At 38.3% G+C, this 16,991-nt stretch overlaps 1 long non-coding RNA gene and 1 pseudogene across 1 annotated transcript; both read left to right on the plus strand.

Moving 5' to 3' along the window:
- The first annotated feature begins 1,877 nt into the window (after positions 1–1,877).
- On the plus strand, positions 1,878–2,700 carry LOC132847978 (ufm1-specific protease 1-like; annotated as a pseudogene).
- Positions 2,701–13,103: 10,403 nt separating this feature from the next.
- LOC132847979 (uncharacterized) lies at positions 13,104–16,576 on the plus strand. The gene is made up of 4 exons (XR_009648689.1): positions 13,104–13,137; positions 13,332–13,702; positions 14,255–14,366; positions 14,521–16,576. It is a non-coding gene; the product is annotated as an uncharacterized LOC132847979 (long non-coding RNA).
- Positions 16,577–16,991: the final 415 nt, after the last annotated feature.

Raw genomic sequence — 16,991 nt, forward strand, 5'->3', positions numbered from 1 at the left:
AGGACTCTGCCTGGACTTTGGCCATGTGCCTTTTGTTTATGTTTTCATGTTCACGTGTCTGCCCCGCCCTTGTCTTTTCTGCCCCGCCTCTGCACTCCTGTCCCTCATGTTAATCAATTATTTGTGTTATTTAGTTGAGCCGCGTTGCATTGTGCAGCGCGGAATCCTCTTGTCTATTGTCTCCTGTCGTCGTCATGTCTGTGTCCTGTTTCGTGTTTCTTTAATTTATTAAATCCCCGTTTTTGTTAAGCTGTCCTGCGTTTGGGTCCGTTTTTATCCCGCGTTCACTGACAGTATGTCCTTTTAAGGTCTGATGTCAGGATGTATACAAAATTATGTTTTTTTCACTACCTTAATGCAAATGCATTTTGTTTTGTGTTTCATTTTTGTTTCTTTCTCCTTTATCAGAACACAATATCGTAGTAACATCAGTTACACTTTGATTACTGATCTGTGTGTATAACGTACCGATGCCTTTATACCGTCATTCCCCTTCATGTTTAGTATCCAAATGACCACAAAATTATCAGTTTCTCATTTTTCAATCAATGGTGTATTTTATTTGAGCACGAAAGGCGCTATACCATCTTAATACACCTTGGATAAAAACTTTAAAGTCATCTAAAAGTTTGATAGCTAAACCACACCCACAGACACCTGAAACAAAGGGAGTTTTTCCCTCCGAAATCCGGGCCGTAGTATTGGCCATCTCCCCAAAGATGGGTGGAGTTCGGGACCTTTAAATTGTCACAAACACCACCAATCCGTGGTCAGACTTTCGGAACAGCTTGGAGACGACTCCATCTTCCTTCAAGGAACTTCCAGCAAGCTTCACTTCCAATAACAACAACTGCTCTGATCTTGGAGAACTTGGAAGAACATCTGTGAGAGAGGGTTGCATATAAATTGACATAAAATGTAAGTCACTCTTGATAATAGCGTCTGCTAAATACCATAAACGTAAATCTGGAAGCTAAAGGAACACTGCATTTAAAATACTGCCTTTTCATTACAATTGTCCAGTTCTTCTCCACAAAAGAGAAGAAGTATTTGTAAGTATTTGTTCAATTTCCATTTATTAATTTGTGTGTGTGAGAGTGTGTGTGTGTGTGTGTGTGTGTGTGTGAGAGAGAGAGAGAGAGATTATGACTGGTGTTGTTTATTGTAAGTGTTTGTTGCCTTTTTGGACTCCTTTATCATTTGTAATGTTGCTCCCATTTAAAACAGTTCGGCTCAAGCCCAGACATTTTTAAGGTCACAATTGAGGACAATGTACCGTCCAGAGACAAGCTGTATCGTGTTGAGGTTTTGTTCAAACCAAGCATCGAAAATACCCTCTCTGATGAATGGTTTTAAATCTTACCCAGATAGTGCTATTTTCTGATTGGCTATTGTGTAGCCTTTTTTTTGATTGGCTGATAAGTGTCAGCTCGACTAAGCACTCCAGGGCAGACGCGCTTGAATTCTGCCCGGTTCCATAGAGACAGCGGTGCGGACTGATACATTTTGGCCGCTGCGGCATTGAATATATGATAAATAGTAATTTTTCTGGAGACCCAAATACGTGATACTTAACAGCCCTGCTCTTGATTTAAAAACTTTATCCGGTGTTCAAAATGTGTTTAAGCACACAGAAGAGCAGTATCCCATATATATATATATATATATATATATATATATATATATATATATATATATATATATATATATATATATATATATATATACATACACATACTGGTGTTTTTCTGAAGTATTACTTTATTTTTTCTGAACTATTACCTTGTAGTAACATTTACCCGAACAACCCGTTGCTCTGTAGGGACATAATTTGTCGATGAACCACCCGACAATATTAAGGGTTATGCCCTTATACATCCCGAAAAAGACTGCATAATATTTTCAATTTGTTGTTGTCTTCATGGAAAGGAATCAGGAAGAAGATATAGACTGGGGAGAGCGATACAGACAGGATCCGCTTAATGTAAACAAAAGTGTTAAAGACTTTCTAGTGAAGAATGCACATGAAGGACTGGCTTTACCATTGACAGTGTATGAGAGATGTTCAGTTACATCAGCACAATGTGTGTATTATCGTTACTGCTGTGATGGACAGGACGACAGAGGCTGGGGTTGTGGATACTGTTCAGACCATGTGCTCTTGGATCAATAATGTATCTCACTGTGGGAAATGCAGACCACCACCGAGTCTCCATGAAATCCAGCAAGCACTAGTTACAGTAGGAGACAAACCAGCCTCGTTTCTGGGCTCTAAAGAGTGGATAGGGACTTGTGAGGCTGCTCTGGTTCTGGACCAGATGTACTGTATGATGTACGTGCGCAGTGGGGCAACAGATCTCAAGCAGGCAGCTCAGGACCTGCACCTTCATTTCATCACTCATGGATCACCAGTTATGATGGGTGGAGACAGGGACAACTCATCCAAATCCATTCTGGGTGTGTGCACCGGAAAAGAAGGCAGCTACGTGCTTATAATGGACCCTCACTATTACGGCTCTGTCCTGGACAAGGAGTTTCTGCAAAAGAATGGCTGGGTGGCATGGAGGAGAGTTCAATCTCTCGATCTGAGCTCCTTCTATAATCTTTGTTTGCCACAAACATAACAATGATTCTCCTTATTGCCATCATGACATTGACAAAATCTCAGAAACCTGTATTGAAAGCTTAATAATGAGAAAAATAAAGGAAGGAATAAAGACATGTCACGTCCCCGAGTGTATTCAAATTTGATGTCCTATTTTATTTATTATCTATTTGAAATCTGGTAAAAATAAATATACAAACAATATTCTGTTCATGACACTCAGTGTATCCTCATGAGTTGTGCGCGTTCACGCGAGAGGGTTTCAGGGAGTGTGTCACGTGCACGCGCTTTATTTTCACTTTCAGGGGAACATACTGTAACTGGATGTACTTTCGATATTGACAAAACCATAACCAGAGCAACTGTGTTAAGTATTAAGGAGGATCATATAAGCTTGTATAAAGGAGGGTTATTGTAGCAGACGTATTTGAATATTTTGTTCATTATAAATTTTATTTGTTCAAATAACATTTTGGCATATTTTGGGTTTTTGGAGCTATATTATGTTGTTCTATTATGTTGCTATTAATTGCTAACACAATTTTTCAAACTAGTCTGGTTTTATCAAAATACTTACAGTACAGTTTTTACCAACTGCTTACACACAAAACCTTTTCATGTCACACGATTTCTGAAACCTCTCACTCAAAGTGCAAAACTACTTGCCAAATCTTCAAAACCATAAGCTATTTCTCAGCCTTTGACTCAGTTTTTAATTGCATTAAACACTTTTTTCAAAACACTACACACAATTCTCTACCTAAAACACAAAGATCTATCAGGAAGTGACTTGCTTTCTTTTTCCAAACACAACCTATCAAAATGCTACACTTAAGCACTATTCGGACGGGACTAGTTTTCCAAACGACGTTAGAGTTACAATTTTTTTTAGCCGACGTCTGTCATTTCATGTATGGATTCGGACGGGACTAACATCTCTGTGTTTATTACGGCGATAGGAGTGTCTGTGTTTTACATGTGGGCGTTGCACAAGACCACATGTCCAGGATGCGTGGATTGCCTATGGTCATCATATGGTTTTATATAGAACTTCTTATAAACCCACTGGAATAAATACGTTTTTATATAAATTTCACGTTATGTAATTGACTATAGAAATGAAAGTACTCTTACCTGAAACTGATATTACAGTAGCCAGTCTTAACAATTTACGTGATTTGGCTCTTCTTGTTGATTTCATTTTTTTTTTATTTCTTCGCAAGGTAGCAAACACATTTACATCCATTATTGGTGTGCAGAAAGCAGAAACTTGAATACCGGTGCGCTAGGGTTAATACGGTAGTTCATGTTGACCAAAACAGACAAGAAAACGCGTTTTGGAAAAAAAAACATTTTCGGCAATCACAGACATTTGTATTCACACGGGATTAGATTTCTCAGAGGAGCGCCGATTTTGGTGAAAAACAGTAGGTAATTTGCTCTGGAATTTTTACACAGGTCGTGTGAGAAAAAGACAGACATGGAAGATTCGGACGGGATTAAAATCACAAAGTACGTCTGTGAAACTGAAATTTCTCTAACGACCCCCTGTAAAACTAGTCCCGTCTGAATAGTGCTTTTGTCACCAGGTCACACAGACACATCTGCAAACACTAATTGCTTAATTGATCACTAACCAATCACTGCTTTACTTTGCAGTAGTATAGATAGGCCTATAAATAGTTCAAAGATCAGATTACCTGTTTTGAACAATGGATGCTAACAATGAACAGAGAGCAAGAGGAGTAGGAGGAGGAGGAAGGGGAAGAGGAAGAGGAAGACAAGGGCAAATAAGAGAAGGAAGGAGAGCCATCTCTGATGAAATTAGGGCAACACTTGTTGATCATGTAATCAACCATGGTTTGACCGTGAGAGAGGCTGAACTGAGAGTCCAGCCCAACTTGAGTCGATTTACAGTGGTGTCCATAATTCGAACCTTCAGAAATGAGAACAGGTATGCAACTACTGTATGTAATGACTATTTTAGCATTATAGTAATGTACTGTAAAATATGTATGACTGCATAGTTTTGCATAAACATTTGTAACTCTAAGCCATCCATTTACTACACTGCTTTGAATGAATGAGGTTGGTTATCATGCTGTACTACATTTTTTTGTAAATGGCTTACAGTTCCTATGCTGGACACATACTGTGTTTGAATTCTGTACAGAGTGGAAAGGCTAAGACATCATCGAGGACGAGGACGCTTGTTTACAGATGTACAAGAGACTGCAATTATAAATATGGTTTTGGCCAACAATGCAATTAGGATTCGAGAGAGAGCATATCTTGAGTAATGACACCATATTCAACAACATCAATGCTGTAAGCCTGTTGACCATACAACGCATCCTCCAACAGCACCAAGTGACGATGAAGCAACTTTACAAGGTGCCATTTGAGAGAAACTCTGTCAGAGTCAAGAATCTGCGACATGACTTTGTAGAGGTATGTATGCAACACTACTTCCAGTACTTCAGACATACCATATTTACTCATCTGTATATAATTTTTCTGTTCCAGAGAGTATTCGAGATGGATGCCCATGTAATTCGTCATGAATTTATTTATGTGGATGATTTTGGCTTCAACCTCACCAAAACCAGGCACCATGGACGAAATGTAATAGGACAGAGGGCAATTACCAATGTTCCTGGACAGCGTGGGGGTAATATAACCATGTGTGCTGCCATCACTCAAAACGGGGTCCTCCATCACAATGCCACACTGGGTCCATACACACCAGCCATATACTCGCTTTTCTGGATGCAATTCACACAATGCTTGTCCCTGATCCGGATCAGGCACCTGCTAGGTTTGTGGTTATATGGAACAATGTTAGTTTTCACCGGGCTGCTCTGGTCCAAAACTGGTTTGCCACCCATCCACAAGTTGTAGTCTTGTACCTACCCCCATATTCACCTTTTCTAAATCCCATTGATCGCCAACCCTTGGCCCACATGCCACTTCTCCAGGCAATGGAGGACGCATGTGGGGACATAGAGGTTGCCTCTGTCCAAGGTTGGATACACCATGCTAGGAGATACTTCCCTCAATGTTTGGCAAGAGAAAATGTAGCTTGTGATGTGGACGAAGTATTGTGGCCAGACCCAGCTCGGAGAAGAGATGAAGCCTAGCACTGGGGATTACTTTCACTGTAGAACATTGTATTGAAATGTAGATATAAGCCTATGAAAGTCCAAAGAGCTTTAGATTTAGAATAGCAGTGTTTACATGGTATATCCAGAAATGTATTATTATGAAAGAGGTGTTTGCCATTTGATGCAAACGCTTCATTCTGACATGTTTTTATGGCATTTTGAATGCAGTGTTGCATTTTGAAAGAGATGTGAGCTATTTTGCATTTTGTGTGTGCAGTTTTGAGAATTGTGTGTAGAGTTTTGAAAAAAGGAGACTTGGTTTTGAAAACATGTGTAAGCAATTGGTAAAAACTGTAACACAATTCACAAAACCACACACCTAAACTGCAAAATACCTCATATATCCTGCAAAATGAAGCACTGCAACCAAAACTACACATAGCATTATCAAAATCAAACTTTTGCATGAAATGGCACACACTTCATTCATATTACCAGATTTTTGCCGAACCAACTACACACTGTTAGGCATAAGGAAAAGCACCCCCATATTTAGTATGCTTTGCCATAATACTAAAATATGTATCAGATTGTTCACATGCACAGAAATATTTCCAGATACACACACATGCTGTTGCAACATTATTATTTTTTCACTACAGTAAACAAGTCAGTGCAACATATGCACAGCAGATATATTCACATGGGACTGAACAAATAAAAAAAAAAAAAAAAAAGAAAAATAATTAGGCAGCATCTTGCTTCACAGCCGGGACTGGCCACAGCATCACAGGCAATATCTTCCCTTGCCAGACATCGAGGGAAGAAGTGCCTTGAGTGCCTTATCCATCCCTGAATTGCACCCACATCAATCTCATCACATGCCTCTTCCATGGCCTGCACAAGAGGCATGCGCACAAAGGGCTGTCGGTCGTATACCTTCCACCGCCATGCCGAAAAGAACTCTTCTATGGGGTTCAGAAATGGTGAGTATGGTGGGAGTTATTGCACGAGAAATGTTGGGTGGTCAGCAAACTAGTTTTGGACTGGGGCTGCACGATGAAAGCTCACGCTGTCCCATACTACAACGTACCGGTTTCTTTGATGGTCTGCATCTTTCATACACTCTGGTGGTATGAGAATGTTGTGAAGTCTGTCCAGAAATGTGAGAATATAGGCTGTGTTGTATGGTCCAATGTTGGCATGACGGTGGAGGTCATATTCCCACCACGTTGGCCAGGAACATCTATAATGGCTCTGTGGCCAATGACGTTTCTCCCCCTTCTTCTGGTCTTTGCTAGGTTGAACCCAGCCTCATCTATAAAGATGAACTCATGTGGGATTGCATGAGCATCAATTTCCAGTACTCCCTGAAAACAAAGAACAAAAATCAGTCAATATGGTGTTATCCAGTACACTGGGAAACAATGTTGCATGTAGTGTACTGCAGTCAATATAGTACTTACATCCACATATGCTCGTCTGAACTCTTTGTTTCTTTGAGAGTTTCTCTCAAACGGCACCTTATAAAGTTGTTTCATTCTGATTTGGTTTCGCTTGAGAATGCAAGCCAATGTGGACAGACTGACTCGTTGAATGTTGTTGAATAAGGTGTTGTCTTGGATGATGTGGCTTTGAATTTCTTGTAATCTGATTTCATTATTTTCCAAAACCAAGGTTACAATGGCAGCTTCCTGTACCCCGGTGAACATTTGGCCCCTTCCTCCACCATGGTGTCTACTCTCAGTCCTATAGAAAAAATAAAATAAATATATATATACAGTAGGGCTTGGACAATGCAGCCTAAATATTTTCCCACACAGTAGAGTACATTGTACAGGAAACTTGTACAGTTCATGAATGGCTGATGTCATACACTAAGTAAACAGGTGTCACCCAACTGATACACTATGACATGGGGTATACTACATGTGTACTACATGACATTTTGGTTACATACTGTACCTGTTCTCCAGTCTAAACGTTAACAATTAACCATTGAGGCGTTTGGCCAGGTGGCACATGTAATTGGCCAATTAGCTCATGTAGTGTCATTTTGAATGGCAGTGTTTTGAAATGGCAAACATGTGACTTTATGTCAGATTGTTGTGTCTTATGCAGAGAACTGTGTTCAGTGCATTTAAAAAGTGCCATTTTGAAATGCAAAATGTGTGTAAAGGAGAAAATGTGTTTAGACTTTTGGAGACTTGAGAAGAAGTTTTGCTCTCTGTGTGTCAGTTTAAATAATTGTGCTGTGCATGTCATTTTAGTGAGTTAGCAATTGGAAAAAACTGTAAAAGCGGCAGCATACATTGCAGTCACAGATCACGGTTGTGAAAAGCATCACTGCACTATGGTGATTTGTTGGAGTTATCGAGGCTCAATAAATCTTCATTAAGACCATCAGTAAAGTTTTGGCCGTTATTAGGATGGGATCTGCTACAGTTCTAGCATGTGGTGATCCTTTAAAATGATGCTGCTTTCAATCACTTTTTCTAGACAAACACGTGAGTAGTCTACAGACCTGGTAAATATCTGGATTATTATCTGTTTTAAACATCTGGTTTATTATCTGTTTAAATATCTGGTTTATTATCAGACAAGTTGTTTAGGTACTAAATGGTCTAAAAAAAGCAAATTGCTTAAATACTTATTACATGTATAAATGAGGACGTGTGTGTACCTGCACTTTTATATCTTATAAGGTTATAAATGAGCAGTTAAAAAAATATATATAATAAAAACGTGTCAGACACTCAGTGTCTGGTTACTGGTTACAGACAGCTGAAGGTTTAAAAAAGAAAAAAATCTCCGACAGGCAGAGTCGCATTCTACCAAGCAAGCACCACGTCTGAATGAACCCACGTTTACCAGAACTCTACTGGTTAGTAAGTACGTATTATTAACGTTACAACCCGAAGTAAAAAGCTGAAGAAACCCTAAACGTTTACGGAAAAGTCAAACCCGAGTCAAACGGAAAAGTTAACGGAAAAGTCAAACCCGCGAACCCGAGTGACTGAGGGAGAGACAGAGAGCTGTTCTGTGTGTGACTGTGAGTGAGCAGAGCAAGACACAGGAACACAATACAACAATCTCTATGTGTGTAGGGGAGGGGCGCTGTGACTAGCCTATCACAGAACGCTGACACAATCAGCTACCCAATGATGATTTTCATTCAATCTGAGCACAGATATTGACTCGTATTACTCGTATAATACTCCTACTCAGCAGAAGTGCTTTATCCGTACCGGATACTCGTTTCCGCCGAGTATTCGGCCCATCTTTAATAACTATAAAGGAAAAAAGGCAGTAAATTGGGTGCAAAGAAGAGATACAATGAAAATGTGAGACAATAAAATATAAAAATAACATTATATCTGTACTATGAGCAGTGATTAGGGTGGAATGTGGAGGTGTTATTTTATTGGTGAACACTGAACTGAATCCTACGGTGGCCGAGAAGTGCAAAACACGTTAACAAACCCGAAAACACATTAACAAATCCAAAAACAAAACAACAAATCCGAAAACACATTAACAAATCCGAAAACACATTAACAAATAAGAAAACAAAACAAAAAATCTGAAAACACATTAACAAATCCGAAAACACAATGACAAGTCAGACAACCCAGAAAAGGTAGGTATATTTTGCGAATGGAAACTTACCAATCATCGGACAAGTCACCTGTCATTCACCTGTATATCTTGAATGACAGGTCTCGTACAATGATCGGTTAGTTTCCTTTTGCAAACTATACCTACCTTTTCCAGGTTGTCTGAATCGTTGCACGAAACACATTAACAAAGCCGAAAACACAATGACAATTCAGACAACCTGGAAGAGGTTGGTATAGTTTGTGATTCGAACACTTACCGATCATTGGACAAGGCACCTGTCACTCAAGGTATACATGAAGTTCAACAGTCTGCCGCAGGGAAAAGTTGGAATGGATGGATGGAATGGGTTACTGTGGATTAATTTTGTTATTTTCTTATATTTAAACAGAGAACTTTACACATTACACATAAGATTCCATACCTGTATATCTTGAGTGACAGGTGTCTCGTCCGATGATCAGTAAGTTTCCATTCACAAACGATACCTACCGTTTCCGGGTTGTCCGAATTGTTGTGTTTTCAGATTTGTTAATGTGTTTTCGGATTTGTTAATGTGTTTTTGGATTTGTTAATTTGTTTTCGGATTTGTTAATTTGTTTTCGGATTTGTTAGTGTTTTCGGATTTGTTAATTTGTTTTCGGATTTGTTAATGTGTTTTCGGATTTGTTAATTTGTTTTCGGATTTGTTAATTTGTTTTCAAATTTGATAATGTGTTTTCAGATTTGTTCATTTGTTTTCGAATGTGTTTTGCACTTCTCAGCCACCGTAGAATCCAGCTAAAATTCGTCAAAACCTCCACCATCTTGGAGCAGGGGTCTTGGACTTCGAATTCATGGACGATGCCGGACTTTTGTGCTGCGTATGGATGTTCAAATGAACGAAATCTAAAAACAATACAGCAAGGGATTACATTTCACTAGTGATGGCGAAGTGGATCTTTCTTGAAGCAGTGAAGCTTTCAACCCAATTGTATCAGAAAAAGGTTCATTACTCGTAGCTTTTCAAATCAGAACTCGATGAGGACCTCTGAGTGAAAGCGCTATCACAGAATGTTCCACAACCAAACAACGTATTAATTTTAGAAGCAAAAATTAATGGATTGACAAATTAAGGATAGATAGCATGGTAACTTGAAACAAAAATGTAATAAAGATAACTTTTTGGTGAATGTGGACATTTTGACTGTTTTTAGAAAAAATCAAACTCATGAATGTTGAAGGTACACACTTTTACACGATTAAAAATCTTTAGCTCTCTCTTTCTCCTCTGTAAACTTTTTCTCCACCATTGTCTTCAGTGTTGGCCTTGATGGGAGCATGTATGTAGGATCCAAGAGGCTGACAAAATTTCTGAAGCCAACATCCTCCACAATGGTAAAAGGCTGTGAGTCTTGGACAATCATGTTCACAAGAGCCTCATCAATCTTGTGTTTTTTTGTTTCCTACAACACAGAGAGAGCAAGCGAGGGAGAGAGAGTTCTTATTATTTACAGTATTTCACAATTGCTAAAACACATTTCTTGAAACCTTCACCCATATTCTCAAAACTTTAAATACAAAACCCAGTCTTTAAACTACATTCACAAAACCGCAGACTCTTCTGGCAAAATCAAACACTTGCCTCAGAACATCAACACAGCCAGTCAATATATAAACACTCATCAGCATTCATTAGACAATACATCAAAAAATTGAGAACACAGCGTCCAGGGCATGTAGTCACAGAGAAAAAATGTTTATTGCATTTAGAAAATAATTTTGCCATAAATAAAAGTAAATAATTCACAACTCAGTACAGCAAATATATTACATACTGTAAGTACTACAAGTAATACAGTATTGAATTTCTGTATTTTCAGCATAAAAATGAAGTAAGCCCAAAGAACAAAGACAACTCCAAATGAAAAGCATATTACAAAAAATATTGTGCAATTGCAAAATCAAAGACAATGAGAGACTCATTCTGCCTCAGCATCCCGTCTTCGTGCTGGGTCCGGCCAGAGGACTTCGTCCACATCACATGCAATGTTGTCCCTTCCTAGGCAATGGGGGAAGAACCTTCTCATGTGCCGGTTCCAGCCTTGACAACACTCCACACCTACAGTATGTCATCACAGGCCAATTCCATTGCCTGTAAAAGATTTACCCTTGTATATGGGTTACGGACATAGAGCTTCCATCGCCACACAGAGAAAAACTCTTCTATTGGGTTAAGTAAAGACTGTATGGTGGAAGGCAAACATTCACAAAATCGCTGGTTGATGTTGAACCACTCATGTATTCTGACACCACGGTGAAAGCTGACATGGTCCCAAACCACAACATAGACCTGATGCACTGCCTGCTGATGATCCTGCTGCTCACGTTCAAACAAAACATCCCAAAGACCACCCAGAAATGTAAGAAGATGGCCCCAGGGTTGCATGACGGTGGAGAACCCCCCTATTGCTTATGGCTGCATATAGGGTGACATTACCACCACGCTGGCCAGGGACTTCCACAATGGCACGTTGGCCAATTATGTTCCAGCCTCTCCTTCTCTTCTTCGCCAGATTGAACCCTGCTTCATCTACAAAAATATATTCATGGGGCCTTTACATGGAATCCATTTCAAACACCCTCTATATATAAAAGAGATAAATAAATAGTTTTGTAAGTGTTACAGAAAGACATACTTCTGCAAAAGAGTATGTATATGAACAAGATATGTATGTATAGGAAGTGTATGCTCTGAACTGGCTTATATTCTAGACTGATTTGAAAATTAAAATTTTAAAATTTAAATTTAACTTTTTGTACTATTTGTATGCATCACAGCTGCAAATGCTTTGGTAATACAAATGTACAGTTTTTGTCATGTCAATAAAGCACACTTACATTGAAATTAAGAGAGAGAGAGAGAGAGAGAGAGAGAGAGAGAGAGAGAGAGAGAGAGAGAGAGAGAGAGAGACTGTGTTCCTATTTGGATAATAATAAAATAACAGCAGCACTTTTTTAAACCACTTGATTATTATAATAATTAAAACTGAAACAATTGAATGAAATTAAAAGTAGGCTTTAACCTTGGCTGTTGGCTACATCTTGGACAGAGGATCTGGCTCTGTCATGCTTTGCACGAAAATGCCTCGACATGGATGATGTATTATTATTATAGACCAGCTGCTGGGAGCAAATCAAACACTGGACCTCAAAACAGATTAAGGATAGACCTTGTCTCAAAAGTATAAAGTGTGAACCATTTAAAAAAGTTCATGGTATTAAGCGGTGCAGAAAAGGCTTTTCTTGCATTCCTATATTTTTTAACTTATTACTTTTATCCAATAAATATATATATGACAAAATATACGGCATGAAATATTACACTGAATCGTATAATTGGCAAATGATGAGTGATATTTAAGTTATAAATATAGGCTTCACAACAAAACCATATATATGCACCTTATTGGGCGAAATCAAATGAAAGTGTTCTAACATTTCAGAACGCGATCTTTTTGTAAAGGCTCCAAAAAAAAGACTCGCAACAATAAGCTCTCCCGAACTCGCTATACAGTAATAGATTCCGTGTAACGCAATACTCCAATACAACCCACGAGGGCGCGCCGCGCACGATTTTAAACCTTTGAATCAGATAACGAAGCAGTCACGTGGGTGGGTGTGAAACGAAGCTTCGGACGTCATTGGTCACGTGATTTTTGCCAGAACGAATCAAGCTTCGATACAAAGCTTCAGTGAAAGTCGGTTCATTTTTTTTTGACACACGCATCGGAGCTTCGGTGTCACTGGTAACATCACTACATTTCACAAGTGAGAATGTGTTATATGATATTGCATGTTACGAAATTATATTTCTGGTTATGTTGGTTTGTTAATCCATGCTAGTTACCCATTAGTTTTTGACAGTTAGGAAAACCGGCAATGAACAGAATGTATTTATATCAATGTAATATGATCGTAAGATGTTGGAAATGTGGACAGTTGTTTTGGTCTCTATTTAATAGTTTCTCCGACTGGTGCTGTGTGGCCGAGTTCAGTCTCCGTCTATTTCCAGCTAGCATGCTACGCTCAGCATTCTTGGCTAACGGAGATGAGTCTTAAGTTAAAACGTCCATCTGAACAAGTTTATCCAAACATACTCAGGGTTTCCAGCAGCACTTTGCAGTTCGGGCGGCCCGCCTAAGCTGGGAAACTCTACCGCCTTAACTAGGTCGTCCAAAAAAAAAAAATTCGCTGCACAAAAGGCCGTCAAGGCGGACGCGCTTCACACCGCGAGCGGGCACGCGCGCCACTCGGCCGAAATGAGAGAAAGACGTGGTCCGTCACTGTCTGGAGGACAACTAGCCAGTTGATAAAACGCGTGTCCGTGAGAACTGTAAGTGGACTTACTGTATGTTTTGGGTTTATTTAAGCCTGTTGGGTTCATTTCATCCTGTTATTGTATTAGTCTATAGTTCTTGCAAATTTAAAGTAAGTTAGCTGGTGATTTTGTTGTTTAAGTTCTTCACCTGCTAGCTAGGTTGCACGTGCCTGTTTTTAATAATTGTTAAACGTAGTACAGAGTCTGTGGTCTATCTGGTTTGTGGTCTGTGGTTTTTTTGGTTAAAGACCCAGCTTTATGTATGTTTTGTAAGATTCCCTTATCTGTCAAACATATTTTATTAGATTGTCCCCACAAGCAGAATGCTCTTTTATCAAGTTACTTCACTTAAGGACATATTTAATGACATTATGCCTGAAAAAGTTTTGTATTTTGTTATCGTATGTTAATTTAAAAAAAAAATTATAATATGAATTGCTGTTTATATTTGTTTTGTTTTTATTGTATTTATATGATTTTTGTGTTTTTGTAATTGATTTTTTTGCCATGGAAATAGCGTTGATTGCTGACATGGCATTAAATAAAATAATCTGAATCTGTTTGTAGATTCCCAAGTGATAAACAGAGACGTCAGTCATGGACAATAGCACTCAGTAGAGAGGAGTTCGAGCCAAAAGACCGCACCTTACTGTGCAGCTGTCATTTTCGGCCTGAAGATGTACTATCACTATGCATTATATTTTGAAAAAGTAGATTATCGTAATATCAATATCTCTGGACTTAATGATAAATACATGTCTGACTGTTGTAACGAACCAAAGAAACTAGAAAATCGCATTCATGACGATTTATGGTGATTTTATTTCCATTAGATCTTTGCCTACATTGATGCTGATGCAGAGGAGGGGCTCCCCTTTTCCAAGATGGCGGCTCTATTGACGCATACGTTCCAATGAACTGCCGCAGCCAATGCGACATCTAGTGTATATGTCTATGTCTTGTGTCCAGTCTCTCTAACCCACGTCACATTATGATTGGCTGCAGCTATATTCGGTTATTATACAGGCTACCAGTAATTGAGGATGAAATCATTCTTATACCAGCAGATTTATGCACAAAATATACACGTGACACGTTGTGTCACATGTTGATTCAGCAATAATGTTTTTTTAGTACATGACAATCCCATTTTAACCGGATGAGTTACAAATTTAAACGTTTGTGTTTTTATTTATTTATTTGTTTGTGTTTATTTGTTTGTGTGTTTGGCAATTAGTGTAATTAGTTGATTTGATGCTGCTTGCAGGCCAAAAGAAGAAAACCAGACATTCAGAGTTATTTTAAAACAAAGCAAAGTAACCTTTATGGCTTTTATAATGATTATAGTTATCTAAGCCATAAATGTTTTCCTCAGTGTTCATATGTCATGATGCATCAGTGCATGTTTCTGCCAGGTCACGTGACACAAGCAGTCCTGTTTTCCAGAGGCAGGGTCACAGGTGAGGTCAATCAATGACATGGTAGTATGTTGGCTGTGAAAGTTATTAGTGTGACAAATGTTGAGTCTACAGTATAGTTCTTCAGGGTGTGTTTGAAATAAGCTTTGAATTGTTCAGATGCCATGCACCATGCAAAGGCAGGTGGAGAGGCAGGAGGAAAGGCAGGGTCACAGGTGATTCAAAGGCTTATAAAACATGATTAGAAACGTTATTTGTTTTGCACATCTGGCAATATTTTAATCCATTATAAAATGAACATTTCAGGTTAGTTGATGAAACCAAATCAGATCACAATAAACAACTTTACTGTGGGATTTTGAAGTAATAGCTCTTCAAGCTCGCTGTCTATCTTTCAATGTAATTCAAATTTTGATTCATTTCCAAATGTGATTCATTTTTAAATGGACAGTTTAAGTTGTTGGTTGATCAACCCAACTCGGATCACTTCAGAATGACCTTCTCTATGCTAACAGTAATAATTTTTATTCAGAGTTTCATTGTCTGCAATCAATAGTAAAATTTTAATTGCAAATAAAATAAATCAAAAAAATTTGAAATGTTCATTTTATAATGGAATAAATATTAATGCTTTCTGGCATAATTATATTTACAGATACGGAGGCGGTATTATAAAAAAAATTACAGTAAAATTGGTTTATCTTTAAGACCATTTAACAGCTAACTATACGATCGGAGGAGTTGTCAGTGTGTAGCCTATGCTAGACCTGATTTGAACACAATTACGTATAATAAAAAAAAATATATTTACATAAATCTCAAAAACAATATCAAAATGTACCTCGGGAATGCTTCTTGGCCATGCAATGTTTTTCTTTTTGCAAGTAGTTATATGCAATTTAACAGATATGAAGCACTCTAGAGACTCCATACATGTAATATACCTTATTTTGCTGAAAATTATAAAGCATCATGTATATTATTATATTATAATGCATCATGATTTCACACACATGAGTTAAAGTAGAACCAGGAACCCTCTGCTGCAGTAAGTGCTTTGACTGTTTTAAGTGAAATAATTGCTCCTCACATCTCTTCTGAATTTATTTTGTTAGGGGACCTGAATTGGAATATGTTTGATCCACCATCATCCTTAAAACTACAACTAAATGCACTAAACTTGTCCCAGATTGTGCAGGCCCCTACAAGATTTAATATTAAGACTATAGATTCTGGCTCATTAATTGATATTATTCTTACTAACAGGCCAGAGAGGTATACATCTGGAGTGTTCTGTCAAAGCCTTAGTGATCAATGTAACAGCATGTGTCCGTAAGGGCTCCGCCTTAAGAAATCCTCCGGTGCCTGTTTTTAAACGTTTTTTGAAAAAGTTTAATGAACAAGCTTTTATGAATGACCTGGTTGTTATGGACTGGTACAGAATCGGGCTTATTCCTGATGTTAAAGATCCTTGGGCATATTTTAAATTCTTGTTTTGTTCTGTTTTGAACAAACACGCCCCTATTAAAAGGTTTAGAGTAAAAAATTGTCTCAGCCCTTGGTTTAGTCCTGATCTATCAGACTTTATTTGTCAAAAACACACTTTTTTTGTGTAGAGAAAAGGCTTCTAATAATATCTCTGACTGGCAAGCATACAGGGCTATACGAAATAAATGTACCCAGTCCATTAGACAGGCAAAAAACAAAAATCTCTCACTCCGTTTACCCACTGTAATTAAACATGATGGTGTGGTTATTACAGACAAATCCAAAATGGTTTATCAATTTAACGGACATTTTGTTAATGCTGGCTGTGCCTACGAGAATAGGTCCGGTACTTCTACTTTTTCTCCTGTCAACTTGGCATCTGCTAGGCATTCACCAGC

Source organism: Tachysurus vachellii, chromosome 7 (genome assembly GCF_030014155.1).
Source record: "Tachysurus vachellii isolate PV-2020 chromosome 7, HZAU_Pvac_v1, whole genome shotgun sequence".
Lineage (NCBI taxonomy): Eukaryota > Metazoa > Chordata > Actinopteri > Siluriformes > Bagridae > Tachysurus > Tachysurus vachellii.